The 22533-nt window shown below is 44.8% G+C and overlaps 1 long non-coding RNA gene across 1 annotated transcript in view; it reads left to right on the top strand.

Moving 5' to 3' along the window:
- The window catches only part of LOC306915801, a 44702-nt gene that overhangs the window by 18898 nt on the left and 3271 nt on the right, over positions 1 to 22533 (top strand). The window contains exon 2 of the long non-coding RNA XR_013788883.1: positions 19692 to 19819. This is a non-coding gene — a long non-coding RNA (uncharacterized lncRNA). The remainder of the gene's footprint in view (positions 1 to 19691; positions 19820 to 22533) is intronic.

Below are 22533 nucleotides of genomic sequence, written 5' to 3'. Positions count from 1 at the left end.
ATCTCGAACCCTCACACTAAACCTAACCTCCCACGGGGCAGCACACCTAAACCTAACCTTAACCCATGTCTAACCAATGACTAGTCTAAACTAAGTATTCACCCCTTTTAGTGCGGCTTCAAACCTCCCCAACTCTTTTCCTGGTGTTTTGTCCATGTGGAACTTTTGTAAAGTTTAAGGTTCGGGTTTAACCCCCATTCCAAACCCTGAACTTTGAAGCTCGAGCGAGAAGCTATAGTGCACATGCGTCAGCCAATCGAGGCACATGCAGCCTAAGTCTGGATGGACTCTGTGAACGTGATGAATGTTTAACAACTCCACAATCAGCGTCCAAGTAAAACGCATGCTTGTGGTCTCCGAGGCTATAGCATCCAAGGGACAAGCTTCTCTCATCTCAGAGCTTTATCTGTTCTTCCTTGGCCCGGAGGTTCATTCTTTGTGTGTGTGTGTGTGTGTGTGTGTGTGTGTGTGTGTGTGTGTGTGTGTGTGTGTGTGTGTGTGTGTGTGTGTGTGTGTGTGTGTGTGTGTGTGTGTGTGTGTGTGTGTGTGTGTGTGTGTGTGTGTGTGTGTGTGTGTGTGTGTGTGTGTGTGTGTGTGTGTGTGTGTGTGTGTGTGTGTGTGTGTGTGTGGTCAAAATTAGGCGCTGCAGACCATTTACTGTACGTGCTGATTTATTTAATAACCCTGACATTTTTGATGATATACAGTAATACGGCGCTTTGGGAAAATCACACATTTTCTCTATTCCCTATGTTCCCTATTTTCATCTAAACCTCTGCTCATAATTCTGTGCAATAACAGTGAGAGGGAAGTCCCAGTGCAACCACCTATGAAGTGAGTTCAAATGTTTGTTTTTAAGTCTGTACATGGGTTGGCACCAATCTATATATCGGAACTTGTAGCTCCCAAAGTATGGACAAGGGCCCTGAGGTCGACTGACCAGTCACTTCTCAAGATCCCTAAATCAAAGCTGAAATCCCGGGGGGGATAGGTCATTTTCCGTTGTAGCGCCCACACTGTGGAATGAACTTCCACCCCATGTCAGAGCTTCTCAAACCTTGCCTGTGTTTAAATCACGTCTGGAAACTCACTTGTACTTCTTGGCATTTGAACGTACTGATTAAGAGTTGCTGCTTCCACTGCATTTTGTCCTTATGTTGCCCTGTTTATGTATTGTTTTTTCTTTTTATATATTTTAGTATTTCTTTGTGTACAGCACTTTGTTTCAACTTTGTTGTATAAAAATGTGCTTTATAAATAAAGTGGATTGGATTGGATTGGATTGGAATGTGCAGCAGGTGCCATGATGTGAATGCTCCCCGCACGATTAACAAGTCATGTTAAAGGACAACTTTAGTTTTTTTCAACCAAGGTTCATGTTTTAGGTTGTTATTAGAGAAAGTAAAATTATTTTTTTTTCATTTGCTGCTTTCTTTCGTTTTAGGGATTTTAGCTGTTTTTGACAGGGGGGCGGGGGCATTCGAGCATGGGGCTAAATATGTATTTTTTTACAACATTTTATAGCGATTTATTTTTTAATTATTTACTATAGTCCTAATAAACCCCATGAAATTTAATCTGGCCACAAAAGATCACAAGATCTACTGAATGTGTCAAACTGACATTGAGCCTATGACACACAGTGTGGTTTCCCCCCAGTAGGCTACCTTCACATTCAGTAGATCCTGTGATTTTTTTTGTGGCCAGATGTAATTTCATGGGGTTTATTAGGACTATAGTAAATAATTTAAAAAAAAATCGCCATAATATTTTGTAAAGAAATGCATATTTAACCCCATGCTCGAATGCCCCCGCCCCCCTGTCAAAAACAGCTAAAATCCCTAAAACGAAAGAAAGCAGCAAATGAAAAAAAAAATAACACTCATCTTTAACTTTCTCTCATAACAACCTAAAACATGAACCGTGGTTGAAAAAAACTAAAGTTGTCCTTTAAGATTGCAAAAATCTACAGTAGGGCCTACCATTCCGTGTTTTTTATTTATATTTATTTTCATGTGGTTTGTTGCTGTTAGACCATGCGTTTCTGCCGACTCATTGTGTTCAATAAACGTGTGCCAGACTGCAAAAGTGAATTCATTTCAAACCAATCTTCATTTAAGTGCAGTCATATGAGTCATATTATGAAAATGAAATGAATGCATGCAAAAACAAAACAAGGGACGGCGGTTTCACCAAATAGGACTCAGTTAAAACCTTTAGATTAATCAAAATCAAATTAAGTCACAGAAATGGTTAAACAATGACAAAAATGAAATTGCATAGTAAAAAGAAAATCAGAGCTGTTCCAGGGAAGTGAGGAGCAAAGATACGCTGAGGGTATTTGTGTGACTGTGACATGTTCTAGCATTAGAGTGTAAATTAATTAATGTATTAAGACCTGAGGACCTGATTCTATACAAACGTCTTCTAAATCCTACAGTTTTCTGAAATAGGCTACCTATAGTTTCTATATCAGTGGTGCCAAGGTGATATTACATATGTATTTAGCCACCGGACCCCCATCTGAAAATCTGTTTGTTTCAGGGACCCCCCCAGAAGCAAAGATTTGAGTCAAAACGTTCACTGTGAAAGAATATATATATATTCAAATATTGTCAATTTTTTTCCACGATTGAAAATGTCATGCTCTGCCAGCATCAGTGTCTATTCTCAGGGCTCTGGCGTTGCGACTGCACATGCATAGACACACATAGTACGTTGACCCGTACAGCACACACACAGCTTGTATGGCCGTGGCATGTACAGTACAACTCTTCCTGCAATGTACAACCTCTCCCTGCCAAAGGTTGAGAGGTCGCCATGCCTCGTTGGTATATCAGAGTGCGTACAGTAAGCATGTTCTCAAGTTTTAGGCCCTCAGACAGACAGACAGACGCACCCGGTTGCAACCTGACCCCTTCTGTCCTTCAGCAACCACTAATTACATGTTGAAAAGGGCTTGATTTGCTCTGTCTGTCCGCGTTGTTTTATTTGTACGCATGCAAGTGGCGCGGCAGCATTTTAGCTATGGCGCAGTGGGCGGCCAAAGACGAGTGGGTAGAGCCATCTGGGAATCCCACGGTCAATGTTTCGACCTTCCGGCTCGTCCAGAGTACGCGTCGAAGTGGCCTTGAGCAAGACACTTAGGGCAGTATTATGCGTGTCTTAAGTACCAGGTCTTATGACTTAACTTAAGACCAGGAGGCGTGATCAATGCCATTTGGCTATTCTGAGTGGCCAAACGGCATTGACCACGCCTCCAGGTCTTAAGTTAAGTCATAAGACCTGGTACTTAAGACACGCACAATACTGCCCTTAATGTCTAAACATCTCCAAGCCATCTGAGCATGCAGCCATCGGCCGGGTGAATCTGCAAAAGCAATTCACCCATTCTGGGCGGGAACCCCTTTTGGTGTTTTAACTAAGCATTATATGTTATACTTTAGCTATTGAAAAATAGCAGATCTACAAGCTCATAGCTTGTAGGTCTGCTATTTTTGAAAAATCGTGAAAATGCGGCACAAACCATTGAATATATATTCTTTCCGAATACTTTTTTTTTTTTTTTTCAATGTCGGGTCTAAATGGGTAAACATACTTCTCCCTCCCCTGTGGACCAGAAAACATGACCTTTTCCTGTCATTTCAAATCTCACAGATTGCCCAGGACGAGTGCATCGCCGGCTCTGTTGTCCGCTGAGGTCAGAAGAACGAGGGAAACGACATCGACCCCGAGAAGTTGATCTTTATAGTGTAGTCGTCGGACACGGAGCGAATTCCTTCTCTCTCGCTCACACACAGACCTCTTAACATTCCTCTCTCATAATTCACTGTGTGGCCAAACAAAAGACCAAGGGCGAGTCAGATATAATGCTATGAGGCGGAGAAAGGAATTCAAATAGGCTTCTTTTTTTTTCTCGTTCGGAGGCATTTAGTGACCCCCCCGCCCGCTCCCCCCCTGCCTCTCATTCTGACATGCCGATGGTGTCTGGCTGACAGATCGAGGCCCTCACAGGCTTCCAAATTGTTCTCCCTCTCTCCCAAATTTGGGCTGCAAAGTAGAATAGGGCCATTCTTCCAGCGAGGCCCGCCCCGGCCTTCAGCGCACTTGAGAGAAAGCCAGGCAGAATCTTCCTCTTTCTTAGACGACCATTGTATACAGGAACTCTCCGTTTTGTCAGAGGACGATTTAATTGCTTCCACTCCTTTTTTTTTTTTTTTTTTTTCTACCGGGCCACGTAGGAGAATTGCCTGGAATCGGCCGTGGGTCGTTGGTATGCCATCACCTCAACCTCATGGCGCCAAGATTGTAGACTATATAGAGGGTGGATCAAGTTTTGCGACAAACATGGACACATGACCCGAATATTTGGTTAACTCATTAAGACCTGGCTGGAACGCATCTGTGTCACCTTAATAGTTTTTTAACCACTTTAATAGTTATTTTAAACTTTAGCTGTTGGAAAAATAGCAGATATAGGCCTACTGTACAAACTTGTAGTACGGTAAGCTTGTAGAATTCTGCTATTTTTGAAAAATGTGAAAATGTGGTGCAAGTCTTTGAATATATTAGTAGTAGTACTAGTAGTATTATGTTTTTAACTCAAATCTTTTTTGGGTGTTCTTGACATGAAAATGTTTGAGCACTACTGATAAAGATATACTGATATAGAGCACTGCTGATATAGAAACAGGTTTTTCAGAAAACTGTCAAGATTTGAGACATTCATTTTGTAGAACCAGGTCTCTATAGTTAACACACCTATAGTCAACAATGTCTCAGCGGAGTTCTGTAAGGCACATTTCCGTGGCTATTCCCGTCCTCCACCAAATCCCTGCCCCGCACCCTGACTGTAATCACCACGCTGGCTTCGAATGCACCCCATTTTGATGACGAATGCGACGGGTGCATGTAGCATTGTAGCGTGTCAGGTGAATGCGACGGGTGCATGTAGCATTGTAGCGTGTCAGGTGAATGCGACGGGTGCATGTAGCATTGTAGCGTGTCAGGTGAATGCGACGGGTGCATGTAGCATTGTAGCGTGTCAGGTGAATGCGACGGGTGCATGTAGCATTGTAGCGTGTCAGGTGAATGCGACGGGTGCATGTAGCATTGTAGCGTGTCAGGTGAATGCGACGGGTGCATGTAGCATTGTAGCGTGTCAGGTGAATGCAACGGGTGCATGGGGTGGCGGTGGCTCAGGGGTAGGGTGGTTGGATGGTAACCGCAAGGTTGCTAGTTCGAACCCATAGGCTCCCCCAGAGTTATAGTGTCGAAGTGTCCTTGGGCAAGACACTGAACCCCATAGTTGCTCCTGATGTGCTGGTTGGTACCTTGTATGGTTTCCGCCGCCATCGGTGTATGAATGTGTGTGTGAATGGGTGAATGTAATGCACAATCTATGTAAAGCGCCTTGGATAAAGGCGCTGTATAAATGCACCATGTACCATGTCAGGTGCATGCACCACGTGAGCTGTCTAGCGTGTGTGCCATGAGTTTGACCCCGTTCCTGGCGGACTCGCGCGGCATCTGCAGTACAGTATAGAACTTCACGCCGTGTGTGTGTGTGTGTGTGTGTGTGTGTGTGTGTGTGTGTGTGTGTGTGTGTGTGTGTGTGTGTGTGTGTGTGTGTGTGTGTGTGTGTGTGTGTGTGTGTGTGTGTGTGTGTGTGTGTGTGTGTGTGTGTACAGGACAAGCCGTGGCAGCTGGGAATGTATACTGCAGTCGCGAGGAGCTGCCAAGGTCGTCCTTAATGACAGGGTCACGGGGACGAGGGAATCTAGTGCAGTGCAGCGTGTCCGTTCGTCCAGAGGTTTGTGTGTCTAGAGCAGGGGTCTTCAACCCTTTTCATTTCAAGGCCCATTATTTAGTCAGCGTTTGAGCCACAGATCACCATTTGATGACATGTAGCCTCTCAGACCCAAAACTAAAGAATATTACAACTACAATGCCATGCTTTTGGCAAATGTTGATCAAAATAACAAGTCTTCTATACATTCTCTAATTGTGAAAAAAATGGCAGTCAAATCTGGTCACATATATAGGCCTACTGCGCAATAAATCACGAGTGGAGGGGAACTATTCTTTGCTGCACGCATCAGTTCCCGGGTTCGTGTTTTTGCTCAGACCGCTGCGCCTCACCCACAACACAAACCACGGGTAGAATTCAAAGCATCCTCCTCCATGATCTTGGCAGAGACACATGGTGCGTATACATGTAAACTAGACCGGTGGTGAACATTTTCTAATTTCAAGGACCCCTGGTTTGGTTATGTGTTATAGGGCATGGCCACAGGCTACACATTTTGTAAATATAGTATATCTCTTGGGACCCACTGTGTGGGATACACTGTAAAATTCCCTGTGTTGTTTAACTTTGAGAGTGTGCAAAACAGGTCCATTTGGTTCCGTGTTGTACACTCGAGAGTTACAGTTGGAGGCCATCGATATTGTCCTTTTCTTTTTGCTGAGGTTTGCGTGATCTGCGCAAAAGGACAGTTAACCCATTTTGGGCGGGAACCCCTTTTGGTGTTTTACACATTATGTTATAATTTAGCTATTGAAAAATAGCAGATCTACAAGCTCATAGCGCGCCACCGAGTGGCGCGCTACGAGCTTGTAGGTCTGCTATTTTTGAAAAATCGTGAAAATATTTATTTCAGAAAACTGGAGGATTTAGAAGGATTTTTTTAAATTTTGAGGTCAGGCCTAAATGGGTCAAATGATAAGGGACAATATCGGTGGCACCCAACTGTACCAGTTCCATTCAGACCTCGGGTGGTCCTCGGCCCAGACGTTGAGAAGAGAACCGGTGTAGGAGAGCAGTTCCAAGTCAGAGAGAAAGCCTTTTGTGGGAACTTGTCTCTAACTGTGTCTAATTTGAACAGAAATAACACCTGGGAACGATGTAAACCGACTCCCACTTTAAGCCCAGCGTTTTTGTGGTTGTGTTCTTCTAACATGACTCGTCGACCTCAAATACTCCTGCATGGGGCCTCCTGGCGACTGACACACCCCTGATATTTTGGGAAGGTTGCCAACGGAGGAGGAGAGGGGCGGGGGGGGGGGGTTGACCACAGGCACATGGTGAGACAGGGTGAAACGGCGCGGTACTATATAGACGCGGCATATAGCGTGCACAGAGCGTTCGGATGGGAAAGAAACAAAGTGTGAAAACCGGAGTCAATTGAGTCGCTATTTCTCTGTGTGTGTGTGTGTCTGTGTGAGAGAGAGAGAGAGAGAGAGAGAGAGCACTGCCACTATGGCTTATACATCCCTGTGTGTAACAGAAGCCGCTGTGGTTGAAGCCGCGGTGGTCGTTTCACACAGCTCGCTCGCTCTCTTGTTTCCGCGCAGCGACGGGGAAGGAAGGACCACCCCGATGGAGTCCTCCGACCACACCGAGCGCAGAGAGGAGGAGGAGGAGAGGTGGCCTTTCACTCGCTTTCCCGCCTCGTTCCTTTCTCCCCATCTCTCTCTCTCTCTCTCTCCCCCCCGTCCATGTGTCTGTTTCTCCACCCATCCCCCCCATGATATTCATAGATTTTAGTGTTGGCTATTTTTAAGATTTGGGGGAAAAAAATCTTCAAAGTGTGAGAGTTATAGCCTACTGATTTAGAAGGCATTTGTAGAATCGGTATCAGCTAAATTTAAACAATCTCTCTCTCTCTCTCCCTCTCTCTCTCTCTCTCTCTCTCTCTCTCTCTCTCTCTCTCCCTCGCTCTCTCTCTCTCTCTCCCTCTCTCTCTCTCTCTCTCTCTCTCTCTCTCTCTCTCTCTCCCTCTCTCTCTCTCTCTCTCTCTCTCTCCCTCGCGCTCTCTCTCTCTCTCTCTCTCTCTCTCTCTCTCTCTCTCTCTCTCTCTCTCTCTCTCTCTCTCTCTCTCTCTCTCTCACCCATCCCTGGGGCATGCCGAGGTTGGCAGGATGCAGCTGTTAGAAGCCATATACTGTTAGGTTTATCTCTCCTCGCGTTGGAAGTATATATCTTCTCGTCCACCAAAATGCATCCCTCACTTTCTCCTCAAAACAGCTGCTCCTGACCACCAAAACCCCTGCAGGGCTACATCCATGACCCGTATAGCGCTCCCATCAATGTGTCTGTCTTGCTTAAGTAGATAGTTAAGAAGACAGTAAAGTTAAGTATAGACAGTTAAGATAAATAATTAGACATTTCCAGTATGTTCAGCAGAAATTAAAAGCCATGATTAAAGCCACACATGCTTTACTCTGAGGCATGACGCTGCATTCACACTGGCAACAACAAAGATACGGAGCCACCTTTCATGTTCAATGGAAGCCAGCGACAAGAACATACAAATATACATCCGACGTGCTGCAAAATCTACAACAGCTACAAAAAAGTTGAGCTGGTTTCAACTTCAGCGACGAAGCTAAATGGTAAATGGTGCATTTATATAGCGCCTTTATCCCAGGCGCTACATTCACCCATTCACGCACACACACATTCACACACCGATGACGGGGGAAACCAACCAGCACATCGGGAGCAATTTGTGGTTCAGTGTCTTGCTCAAGGACACTTCGCCACCAACTCTGGGGGAGCCTATGGGTTCGAACTGGCAACCTTGCGGCTACCATCCAGCCACTTCTACCCCTGAGCCACCGCTACAAATAATATGATGTGTATAGCTATCGTTTTGTTGCGAACGCAGTGAGCACTAACTATGAGACCTATCAGAACCTGTCTGTCTGTGTGTCACGCTGTAACACCACCCGCCCGCCACCAGAGGGCGCAGCTGTATCACACACAAAACACACACACACACACACACACACAAAACTTAACTTAAAAAAAACTTAACTTAAAAAAAACTTTAAAAAACGTACAAAAACTTAAAGAAAACTAAAAAAAAAAAAAAAAAACACACGCACGCATGCACACATACTAAAAAAATAACTTAAAACAAAACTTAACTTGAAAAAAAGAGAACTTAAAAAAAACCTTAAAAAAGTACGTAATTTATTCTAATTGTTGTTATTGCAATTTACGAGCTGCGTTCGCTTCCCGCGTTCGCGCGTCTTACTTGTAATAGTGAGTGAACGCAGTGTAACGGTGTCACTTGCCAAAACCTGACACATTTGTTATAGCTTGCAGACCTGTCCTTTTGGCAGCACTTCTTGTTGCGAGTATAAATTATAAGCCTCGAGATGTTATGAAGATACAAGTTTTCTGGCCCGTACGGCGGCGATTTATAATGTGTCACACACAGCGTAGTTTATGACGACAGCGGCATTCCGCGCGATGCTTGTCTTGGAAAGCAGCGTGCAACATCCTTTCACAACATCACTATAAATGATGAACCCGATGAACCCCTTTAAAACGTTCACCCTCCACCAACTCCGCTGGCACAGAAAACAGGACGTTCATCATGTTCTGTTGTTTGGCTTTGTTTGGTTTTCTTTTATCCCCCCCAAATCTTTACGCGAGCACACGTTTCTCATGGAAACAGAGTAGGGAGGATGCGTGCTGTACAGTTATTTATGAGGGTTTCTCGTGTGTACTTCTCAATCAGATGGGATGCTTTATAGATCCGCTCAAAAGTGTGAAAGGACGGGTTCTGAGAATTGTTTTTGCAGCTGATGGTATTTATTGACGAGCTATTTGTGTTGCGTTCCGAAAGCATGCATTCCGGCAGAGTATAAATGAGTACCACAGACGAAAAACAGTCTAAGTCCAAATTTCATTCTGACCCCTCCACGAAAAGGCCTCGTTGTCCCTGAACCCTTATCTATCATTTATACATTATGGGTCAATACTCAATAGTGTGGACTTAGACAGTTTTTCGTCTGTGGCATTCAATAGAGGGTATGCGTGTGACATCATCATCAAACCAGGAAAGTTATGCAGGAACGCCTACTGAGTGGCAAAAAACTACTTTCTGGCCTTGACAGCCCATACATCCACACAGAAAAGTCTTATCTGATTGCATTAAACAATGTTAAACTCACTTTGCCTGTTGCTTTGCCACTCGATTTGCCACTCGATGTGCCATTCACTTTAAGCATGCGCATACCCTCTATTGTTCCGCAGTGGTTGGAGGTACGCGGCCTTCCTACTGTTCCACTGGTCTCGGGGCAGGACACTTACTGGTCGACAAGTAGTGCTGCCCTGAGCTTATCAGTGACAATATCAATCTCCCCTGGTCAAGATCTCCCCATGTCCCTGACGCGACCTCATTTTCTGCCACGGGTGGGAGGCAGGGGGTGTGGGAGGGCCTGGATGGCTTGTGATTGGGCGAGACGGGCTGTCAGTGGCCGGGTAGGGAGCGCTCCACTACTACTCATGTGTTCATTGTGGGGGGGGGGGGGGTCGGGGGATTTACTCGGGTCGCAACTCAGACAGTGCTGAGTCAGCTCAAGCACAGTTCCACACGGCAACACCCTCGCTTTAGCTCGCTCGGTGGTGGTTGTATCTCGTGGTTTGCTTGAGACTCATGGCACGCCTCCGTCATGGTCTAAAACAGGGGTGGGCAACGTTGACGATGGAGAGGAGGGCCACTATATTTCCACACTCACTCCCTAGGGCCACTATATTACTGTCGTAGCAAAAATAGCCGATCTACAAGCTCAAAACGTTTGGAGCTTGTAGATCGGCTATTTTTTGCTATATTCGAATTGAAATCTTGAATAATTTTTTGCTATTTTTGAATTAGAATCCTGGAAATTAACATTTTTATGTCATTTCAAATGCCTTTAATTATACTTCTGTTGAGCAGATGAGCTACTAATTTAGACTGAAGTAATTAAAGCGGGTCATGTTTGCATGTTGTGGAATTGTAACAGCTGAAACCAATACTATATCAGTATTCTGACATTAACCTGAGGGCCACATTAAGTGAAGGTCGCCAGTTGCCCACCCCTGGTCTAAAACTATAGGGCGAAAGTCCCTCCAACGCCCGGGGGCATAAAACTATAGTTTGTGTCCCTGACTATAAGCAGTGATTCCGTCTTAGAATAGTGGTAGGAGTTTTGGCTCTTGCGCGCAAGGCCAGAGTTCATGTCCTGCAGCGCAGGGCATAAAAGCTACTGGTTACAGCTTTAGTATGACACACCATTAATATGCATCATAACTTATAAGCCACATTAAACCATACTGCTCATAATGCCGATAATTTAACGGATAAAAGGGGTTTTAAAAGGGTTTCAATTGGTCAGACGAATAGGTTTAAACTTATTAACATAAAATAAGAGGATCCAAGGCACTCTGTTCCAGTGAGGTGAAAAAAAGCCTTTTTTATTGGGTTTAAGGCATGGCAAAGAACATTACAAAAAGGACCAACGCGTTTCGGCCTTAAACTTATTATTGGCAGATTAGTGATATAATTGTTTATCACCCAAAATCACGAAGGCTAATTTTGACCTTTTGGATACACAAATATAAGTCTGTTTGTCCAAAAAACATAGTTACTGCAGCACTGGCTTTGTAGGGCAGAATATACTTTTTAACAAGTAAAAAAAAAGTCATGAAAGCACATGGACACTTCCAGGGGTGTATTTAGAGTGAATGTAGGTGTGCTGCTGCACGAAGCATTATGTTATACTTTAGCTATTGAAAAATAGCAGATCTACAAGCTCGTAGCGTGGCACCGAGTGCCGTGCTACGAGCTTGTAGGTCTGCTATTTTTGAAAAACCCGTGAAAATATTGCATCAGTGAGGTCATGCCAGTATCCAGGCTATAAAGTGGATGCTTTGGCCATTAGTTTTTTGTTTTTTCTCATTCGAGACACTGTGATTGGCCGGTGACAGAGCAGATGTTGCTGTTTGTCAGGAGCGAAAGCCTATTAGCCTGAATGGCACGCCACTGTGATAGCTATTCTCATACCATACACACACGCACGCACGCGCACGCACGCACACACACACACACACACACACACACACACACACACACACACACACACACACACACACACACACACACTCACACTCACACTCACACTCACACACACTGCATTTGTAACTCGGAGTTAGACTGATTACATCAAATCGGCTGTCACAAACAAAACCATGCAGGTTTAACTTAATTTGACTGACTATCAAACACCACAAACCACCTCTCTGATAGGCCTATACACACGGAGCGAGCGGACGGACGGAAATGATCTTCTGTACGACATTAGCGATGTCCAATTAAATTACAGGAAGACATTGTTGAAAATGGATGCATGTGTGGCGGGTGGAGAATGTCTCGCATCGCCGCGAGGGGAGTCCTGATGTGACCCGGAGGAGGTGACGCTGGATTATTAAAGCCAGCGTACGCGATCATCACAGCAGCGCTGAAATAAAGCCAGCGTACGTGATCATCACAGCAGCGCTGAAATAAAGCCAGCGTACGTGATCACACTAGACTGTAATAAAGCCAGCGTACGTGATCACACTAGACTGTATAAAGCCAGCGTACGTGATCACACTAGACTGTAATAAAGCCAGCGTACGTGATCACACTAGACTGTAATAAAGCCAGCGTACGTGATCACACTAGACTGTAATAAAGCCAGCGTACGTGATCACACTAGACTGTAATAAAGCCAGCGTACGCGATCACACTAGACTGTAATAAAGCCAGCGTACACGATCACAGACTAGAGTGACATTTCATGTCAAGGACCCCAAAATTGACACTAATTAGCCTGCGGACCCCCCATTTGAAAAGATATGCCAGAGAAGATTTTGACGGTTCTAGCAGTGATGTTCAACCCGTTTAATTTCAAGGACCCCCCATGCAGTTTGACATGCATATTAGTCTACAGACCCCCATTTAATGGCATTTCTATCTCTGGGACCCCCCTAATGGGTCCATTTGGTTCCATTTGTACACTCTCAGAGTTACAGACCCATAAGGGTCCATTTTGTTCCAAACTATCGTTTAGGTGGGTAGCCCCTGGAACTCCCTCAAGGACCCCCATGGCGTTGAAGAAATTTGTTTCGAAATCCATGTTGTTACACCGCATCTCCACTATAGCTAAATAGTGCTGGGTTGCACCCCGAAAATAGCAGATCTACAAGCTCACAACGTGCTGCGACGTGTTGTGAGCTTGTAGATCTGCTATTTTCACTGCAGATGGTCTGACCATGAGGTGGTGATGACGGCGCAAGAGATTTGCATGCTCGTACGGAGGAAGCTGCTAATACTGTTTACTAGTGACGACACACACACACACACACACACACACACACACACACACACACACACACAGTGACACGCACTTACAGATACAGACACACTGATAGACACATACTGTATTAATTCACATTTCACACACAAGTGCAGACTTAAGAGACTTAAAGACTTAAACACATGCAGTCACTGCAAACAGACACACGCCGGCGCACACACACACACACACACACACACGCACACCAACACCAATACTGCTGTCCAGGTTTTGGCTCATCATTGTATTTTCAGGGCTGCTGGTTAATGGCTCAGACACAGCTATAGGGCAGTAAGTATGGAAGTGTAGCGCCCCCTACCTGTCTGTCTGTGTGTGTGATTGAAACACAGACAGACAGACAGACAGACAGACAGACAGACAGACAGACAGACAGACAGACAGACAGACAGACAGACAGACAGACAGACCATAACCTCCAGATTCCCTGCAGTCTATTTCTATCTGCTGTTATGTGTGCTGCAGAGTCATAAGGATCCCACTCCGCTTTCTCCCACCTCGCACATTAATGTCATACCACCGTCCTACTGCTGTCTGTCTGTCTTATAATAGTGTCTTCTCTGTTCCCTGTTATTGTGGGGATAGCTTCTGTTGCGTCACGGCGTGAGCTTGTAGATCGGCTATTTACAACGAAAGCTTTCCCCCACGATACGGATATACTGGGGTTTAAGTGGTATAGTATCATAGCCTGCATGGCTAATAAGCCAGACCGAATCAGCCGTTGGCAAAAAACATCAGTGCAGTGTCCGGTGTTCTTAAAGCTGCTATAACCAATAATATGTCAACATTTGAATTACCTTTTTATTTTAAATTTGAGTCTCTGTGACACATCTAGGGGCCGCAATCTGCATTCAAAGATGTTCCTAGAAGCTTTGTTTTGGGAGCGTTCTACCCATTGATGACATTATTGCTTATAGCAGCTAAGGTGCAGTTCACTACAGGCCAGTTCGTCCACAAAACCACACAGTTGGCATCATGGTAAGAGAAGGTATATAGTCCAGTGTATTGCAGGCCAGTCCGGCGACAGGCAGAGTTCAGACCTTGTTCAGCAGTCTGGCACATTGCACCGCCTAGGGCATTAAGCAACTAGTCGACTAGTAAATCCACTAGTCGACCTTGTTGGTACTAGTTGACTAGTTGATTTTTTTTGTAGGCCTCAAGATCAGGTAGATTGTAGTTATAGTCACCAATGTACACAGTTTTTAAATGTACAAATATTTATTTCCAAAAACACATAATAGGTAGTTAAACAACTCTAGTCGACTAGTCGACTAGTAAACTAGGCAACTAGTCAACTAGTAAAAATGACTAGAAGTGAATGCCCTAGCACCGCCCTAGATGTAGCATGTCATTGGCTCATTGGTGGAAATGTGAGTACCTTGTCCTCCACTTATTTGAAACTTTGGATTGTTTTTTACATTTTGATGTGTACTGGAGTTTGGGCCTATGTACTCCACTGAAAACCACGTGATGTGCAACCTATTTGTCTCATATAGAATGATATTGGTGTTAGACAGGTGTGTGTGTGTGTGTGGGGGGGGGGGGGGGTCCCGTTAGGAAGGTGAGGGGTCCCGCGGGGTCCTGGAGGGTGAGATGACGAGAGTAATTCTGAGGTCGAGGGTCAGGAGGGTGAACTTAAGTCAGAGCAGGAGGTCAAGCATTTATGGAGAGCAGGTTGTTTGAGTGTCAGATAAATCAGAGGAGGTCAACAAGGTGTCAAGTCGGGGTGTGGCAGGTGCGCTGACCATGTGTTCCTCCTTCACCATTAAAACCCATTTTGGGCAGGAACCCCTGTTGGTGTTTCAAGCATTATGTTATACTTTAGCTATTGAAAAATAGCAGATCTACAAGCTCATAGCGCGGCACCGAGTGCCACGCTATGAACTTGCAGGTCTGCTATTTTTGAAAAATCGTGAAAATGTGCCTCTAGTCTTTGAATATACAGAGTGAACTTCTGGGGGGGTCCCTGGAACAACATATTTCCAGATGGGGGGAGCGGAGGCTTATTACATATAGTTTTTGGGGTCCTTGACATTAAATATTGAGCACCACTGATACAGAAACATAAGGTTTTTCAGAAAACTGTCAGGATTTGAAGACCTTTTTAAAATGTTGATGTCAGGCCCTAAATGGGTTAACTTCATTACTGCCACTAGGTGGCAGCATAAGCACCCGTAACGTATGCCAACGCGTCTGCTCTCACTCTACGCCCCTTGTTTAATTTCCGGGTTATTCAGGGAAGGTGGGGGGGGGGGGGGGGGCTGTTGTTGTGAGCACAGTCATCGTTAGCATTAGCTCAGACCCCTTAGCTATCACTACAAACAGTTACATGTGCTCAGCGATGCGATACAAACTCACAAATGATTTACGATCGCCGGGATGTGTGACGGCTCACCGTGGACAGAGCTCGAAGCTTTAGAGATATAGCCTACAGCGCTTTGGAAAACCGGTTATAATGGAGGCTCAATGGAGGCTGGATTTAAAAATCCCATAGCTGGTGGGGACGGAGGCTCTCCATATAGTGTGATGCTTAGAGTATTTATGAATAGAGACGGCACCGGATTTCTCCTCCCATCCACTTGCATTAAGTTGCTCAAAAGCGCATGAGGCGATTTCACTCCTCCTTCCGGGTAGGAACAGAGTGCATTCTGGGATGGATTGGGCCAAACACATGAACGCGCTGGCCGTTGACTATCATTGCACGCGTTCAGCGTTCACGTGTCATCATGAACGTGCGCAATGATAGTCAACGGACCAGCGCGTTCATGTGTTTGGCCCAGCGCTGCAATACCAAATTCGGCCACTATGCCCATTTCGCCTCAGGGTTTCCTCCGGGGTGCCGTCTCTATTAATATATACTCTAAGGATGCCCCACACACACACACATACTTGACAGAGTGGATAGAGTGCTCTGCCTACCAATAGGTGCTCTGTCTTCCAATAGGTGAGCATGCGGGTGGGGCATTCCAGCCTATAATGGCTGTTTGGAAAGCACCTGGGCATCCAATCCATCCATCCCCCCTCACTCCCTCCATCTTCGTCTGCTTATCCGTAGTCACAGAGGTAGCAGTTCCGCCCGTTCTACTGTGTTGTATTAACTTCACAATCCTTCCAGGATCATTGGAATAGTGCTATACATTTTTTTGGGGGGTGTATTTTTATCCTGTCGTAGCTGTTGATGTGGAGGAGATCTTCCAGCGGGCTGTGGTCGGTTTGGAGACGAAGCCGAGAGCGGATCGGGAGATTAAGGAGGGAGGAGAGAGAGGGATTTAAGACGAAAGGACAGGAGGAGGACATACTGTATTTAAGAGAGGAGCTGATGAAAGAGAGAGAGAGAGAGAGAGAGAGAGAGAGAGAGAGAGAGAGAGAGAGAGAGGGAGAGAGAGAGAGAGAGAGAGAGAGAGAGAGAGAGAGAGAGAGAGAGAGAGAGAGAGGAGGAAAGTGCTGGAAGGAGAGAAGAACCAAAAGACGGATTGAGAGAGAGGATGTTTGGAGAAGACAGGGGAGTTGCAGGAGTGCGATGGGTTTTCGGAAGCTAGAGTTACCTGCTCTATCATTAAGCACGGTAATGAGGGGCAGACAGGCTGACAAAAAAATAAAATAGAATCCTTGCTCTGCTTCCCATTGCTGAATAGCTATATAGCGCACCACTCTTCCCCCCCTCTCTCCGCTAAACAATTTTGGATTCAACATCCATCCTGATTAGCCTCTGATTACTGTCATTGTGATTCTGCATCAATGCAAATCTCCTGAAATTCAAGATGGCGCGGGCCACGGTAGCGATACGTCGGAGGGATAGACATTCGTATACTCTGCTTCCATTGCGGCGGCGGAGACGTGAGATGCCAAGACAGCGGGCTGTTTGCAATTATCCCTGGCTCTGTTAGTCCATTCTGGACGACGGTCGGGAACCCCTTTTGGTGTTGTAAGCGCTATGTTATACTTTAGCTATTGAAAAATAGCAGATCTACAATCTCTTAGCGCGGCACTTGGTGAGCTTGTATCTGCTATTTTTGAAAAATCGTGAGGATGTGGCGCAAATCTTTGAATATATATTCTTTCAGGGTGAACGTTTTTAACTTAAATCTTTGCTTCTGTGGGGGGACGACAACATATTTTATAAATATAGATAATTCTAGGGGTCCTTGACATGAAAAGGGTTGAGAACCACTGACATGGAAACATACGATTTTCATGAAAACGTGTAGGATTTAGAAGCCATTTCTTTTTAGAATCGGCCTCAGGTCTAAATGGGTTAGACTGGAGGTGATATCCCTGTGCTAAGCATCACCATATGGACGTGTAATTCCCCCCGCTATAGGCCGCTACCCATCTCGCTCCGTAGCCCGCCCGACGGGTTAAGAGCAATATCGGTTCATGTTTCATTTCGGTCGTTTCCGAGTGCATTAACCCATTTAGGCCTGACCTCAAAATTTAAAAAAAATCGTCTAAATCCTCCAGTTTTCTGAAATAAATATTTTCACGAAATATTTTCACGATCTGCTATTGAAAAATAGCAGATCTACAAGCTCATAGCGCGCCACCGAGTGGCGCGCTATGAGCTTGTAGATCTGCTATTTTTCAATAGCTAAATTATAACCATGTTTAAAACACCAAAAGGGGTTCCCGCCCGAGCAGCAAACATGTCATTTTTTTACAGGACAGTGGTTCTCAAAGTGGGGTCCGGGGACCCCCAGGTGTCCTTGAGGGAGTTTCTGGGGGTCCCCAGCTAAATGATAGATTGTTATAGGAACCAAATGGACCCTTATGGGTCTGTAACTCGGATTAACTCTTGAGAGAGTGTACAAACGGGTCCATTTGGTTCCCTTTGTACACTCTCAGAGTTAAATTAGCATTGATTTTACAAAATAAATTGGGGTTCCCAGAAATTGAAATACCATTAGGCTACATGGGGGTCCGTAGCCTGATTCAAACTGGGGGTCCTTAAAACTAAAATGGTTGAGAGCCGTAAACAATCTTCTCTTATACGGGGTCCCTGGCATATCTTTTCCGTGGGCTAATAAGTGTCAATTTGGGGGACCTTGACATGAAAAAGAAGGGGGGGGGGATTACAGACGTACGTACACACAGAGACTTGGTGCATTTATAGATAGATAGATGGCAGAAGTCTATGGACTGTGTAACATTTGTTTAGAGCACTTTAAACAAACACAGAGTATGGCGTTTGTTTAAAGAAGTGACATGCTCCTCAGTTCACAGGAGTGTGATTGTCTTTCTATGAATATGATTGTCCAGGCCAGGGGTCTCCAACATTATTCCAGCCAAGGACCGCACACACTCACGCACGCACGCACGCACGCACGCACACACGCACACACGGACGCACGGCTTCACATTGCATGGCTGCAATGTGATTAGCAGCCATGGCAAACTGCAGTCCAGATGCCGATGGGTAATGTAGTTCACGTACTGCATTTACTGCCATGTACCTTATAGCCTTCTTAACATGAGAGGCCTCCGCTTTTCACCTCTTGTCCAAAGCGGAAAGGAACAGGGAAAACAGCATGACAAATGGCAGCACATTTTTATTTCTTCATAATCATATCTCATTTCCTGACCCCAGGGTCCTGGTCTGGCAAGTTATACGTCGTGTACATAAAACATTGTGTCACGCGTTGCATCCTGCATTAATGTAGCTAGCAGGTTGCACAGTTTTATACCAAAAATAAAACACTTTATACTGTATGCTATACGCAACTTAACGCAAGAACATGCACACATACAGTACGGTAGGCCTGATAAGATGCCTACACTCCCTTGACTCCTTCAAAACTGCTCTCAAAGGCCACCTACGGACGGCTGCAATTCGAAACTGGCCCACGTAAAATCTGAATCCCCCACCCACCCCTTTTCCCTCTCACTGTATATGTTTATTTTCCCTTTTTACCTCCTCTATGATGATTTCCTGTTTTTACTTATATAGAAGTGTATATTCATACGTCTCTAAATGTTTTGATGAATTGAAAATGGTGGGCCCTATTGTAAACAAGTGTAATGCATTATGGGTGTCGTCCACTCACAGTTAACAGTTTTTGTATTGTACTATAATTCTGAAAACTGTTAATAAATCAATAAATCAATCAAAAACACATCCCCGAATTGCATGGAGTGGAATCCTTGGGGCGGCAGTGGCTCAGGGGTAGAGTGACCAGATGGAAACCGCAAGGTTCCCAGTTCGAACCCTGTGGGCTCCCCCAGAGTTAGTGTCGAAGTGTCTTTGAGCAAGACTCTGAATGCCTAATTGTTCCCGATGTGCATGTTGGTGCCTTGCATGGTTTCCTCCGGCATTGGTGTGTGTGAATGTAACATTGTAAAGTGCTTTGGAGGAAGCCTTATATAGGTGTAATTTAAATGGTAGTTTATCATTTACCATTTAACCCTGCACTGCACACTTGAGGCATTTAGCCATGTGTCCATTTGGCTCCCCGACATTCTCTAGAGCAATTTCAGAGGCATTTCCCTTGCTTTGCTTTCAGGTGGTGAAAGTGTGAATGCACGCCGGTGTTTCTCACTTGGCCTGGACCGCTGGACAGACAACTATACCACCCTGTTTTATGGAGCGCTGGACAACTACCACCCTGTTTAATGGAGCAGAATCCTGCCGGTGAGAACGGTGAACACCTTTGTTTACATTACACCCTGTGCAAACACATTATAGCCTTAGCCTCAGTAGCTAATCAGCCAGTGTTGCCAGGTCTGCTTATTAAAAACGACCTTGGGTGGTTGTTTTTTTCTTCTGTGTGATTTCTTGCTTGTTATTGGGTATATTGGTAGTTGCGTTTTTTCTCATTTTTAAGCTTTTTTTGTTGTTTTTTAAGTTACTTTTTTAGGTTTGTTTACTGAGTCAGTCGTTCTTAAACATTTCCATGGCAAGGACCCCAGATTAAATTAAATATTTCAAGATTTATTTTTATTTTTATTGTCGTTGCCCTGTCGCATCACACACCTGGTTGCTTATTTCTCTCGCAAAATCTGGCAACACTGCTAATCAGCCAGTGAACCAAGCCTATTGACAGAACAAGCTCATCATGGGGGAAAGGAAGGATGATAATCGTTTCATTTTCCGCAATTATTTATTTCTAATAGGTCTGTTGTGACCCATCGTTGTAGCTCCCCAGGGACTCAAATGACTTTCTCCGTCTCTCTCATTCTCTTCCTCTGTCCTCCGATGGGTCTAATGGATCCCTGTGGCCTCCTTTTGGATGAGGAACACACTCTCTGTCTCTGTCTCTGTCTCTGTCTCTGTCTCTGTCTCTGTCTCTGTCTCTGTCTCTGTCTCTGTCTCTGTCTCTGTCTCTGTCTCTGTCTCTGTCTCTCTCTCTCTCTCTCTCTCTCTCCTCTCTCTCTCTCTCTCTCTCTCTCTCTCTCTCTCTCTCTCTCGGCAACGGTGTCTTCCCCTGGGCCTTTTAATGTGAAACTGCTTCCTCCCTGGCTGTAACTGTAGTATCCATGCAGGGACACAGGCCTCACAGAGAACTATAGCTACATGCAGGGACACAGGCCTCACAGAGAACTATAGCTACATGCAGGGACACAGGCCTCACAGAGAACTATAGCTACATGCTCTACGTTGTTTCCTTATCTGGATATACAGCAGAGTAGGCCTGTATCGACGTCGCTGTCGGGCACAGACCCGACTTTTAATCTTCTTTCCGAGGGGCTCAGCTAGCCCCCTTCCAACGCCTGGCTTTCAGACATGACGTCATGTGGAAGTCTATGAACTTTTTACGTTTGTCTTAGGCAGGACCCCCCCCCCCCCCAATTTTCAGCATGCCCCCCTGTGGCAGCCAAGTCTATGGACCTTTTTATATTTGTCTTAGAAACACAATTCCTGTCAGCTTACATACCCGTATACACAAAAGGCAAAGATACCCCCCACCCCAAAAAAAGACACCTACTGTATAAGGCCCAGAATAGTGGTGTCATCTTGAAAGTGATTAAGTCTGTCTGTAGGTTTTATGCATATTTAACAAATGAAAATCACTTTTTTTTCCTTCTTTAATTTCCTGAAAAGTAACAGTTTTGGACATGGAAGGATTTTTTTCCTCTTCCTATATGTGGTCTCGATTCAGCTAGCTCACCCTACTTGATAAAAAACTTTGGGTCCCGCTTGGTGTGTGTGTGTGTGTGTGTGTGTGTGTGTGTGTGTGTGTGTGTGTGTGTGTGTGTGTGTGTGTGTGTGTGTGTGTGTGTGTGTGTGCGTGTGCGTGCGTGCGTGCGGAGGAATTTTCTAAAGGCTAATTTAATCCAGTGTAATACTGTATTTAAATGCAAACATCTGTCACGTATGGCCTGAATCACGAGCCAGTTTATTATAACTCTGTTCATCCCCAGATGTTCACACTAATACTGTATGTACAGTACTGTACATCACATGTATAGCCTCTAAAGAGTAAAGACCCTATACTGTGCCTGTAACCTGTGTTGTTTTCGTCATTTTTCCACTGACAAAAACTAAATGGAAACTAAATGAAAACTAAGCTACGATGACTAAAACTAAGACTAAATATATTGACAATTTCGTCGACAAATACAAACTAGACTAATATGTCAGGGAGGGACTAGTGGACAAGAGATCCAGGATTAGTCATTTTACACTTGGTTGCATGCTGAAAATAGCAGATCTATAAGCTTGTAGATCGGCTATTTTCAGCAAATGTAAAAAAAAAAACTGTAGATTTAGTCAACTAAAATCTTATGATATTTAGTCGAGTAAAACTAGACTAACACTAAAACATTCCAGTTGACCAAAATGTGACTGAAATGAAATAAACTATTGAAGAGACTAAAACTAAAATAAAAATGTGCTGCCAAAAACAACACTGGCTGTAACCTAGCCTCCCGTTTAGGTACAATTAGACCATTCGTCCGTATAAACAGTGTCACGAGCAGTGGTAGAAATTACATTTACTGTACTGTACTGTACTGTACTGTACTGTACTGTACTGTACTGTACTGTACTGTACTGTACTGTACTGTACAATTTTGAGGTATTTGTATGCGGCACAACACATTGTGAGCTTGTTGATTGGCTATTTTAAAACTTGTTTTTAAACTTGAAATGGGACATTCTGCAATATGAGTATTTTTGAGTGGTGCAACCACTCCAAGGAACAGCAATGTCCATGTTGTTCAACTATGTGTGTGACTATGTTTGTGTGTGACGTTAATGAGCACCAGTACCAATGAGTACCAAAAGTGGCACTGTTGTGCCAGAAACAGAGAGAGAGAGATAGTGCTGCACAGTTGCCTGCTAATGAGAGAGAGAGAGAGAGGGGGGGGGGGGGGATTTGCACCACTCAGTTCACACGGGTGTGA

Source organism: Electrona antarctica (genome assembly GCF_951216825.1).
Source record: "Electrona antarctica genome assembly, chromosome: 22".
Classification (NCBI taxonomy): Eukaryota; Metazoa; Chordata; class Actinopteri; order Myctophiformes; family Myctophidae; genus Electrona; species Electrona antarctica.
Note: the sequence above shows the minus strand (reverse complement) of the source record. Positions and strands in the feature narration are given on the sequence as shown.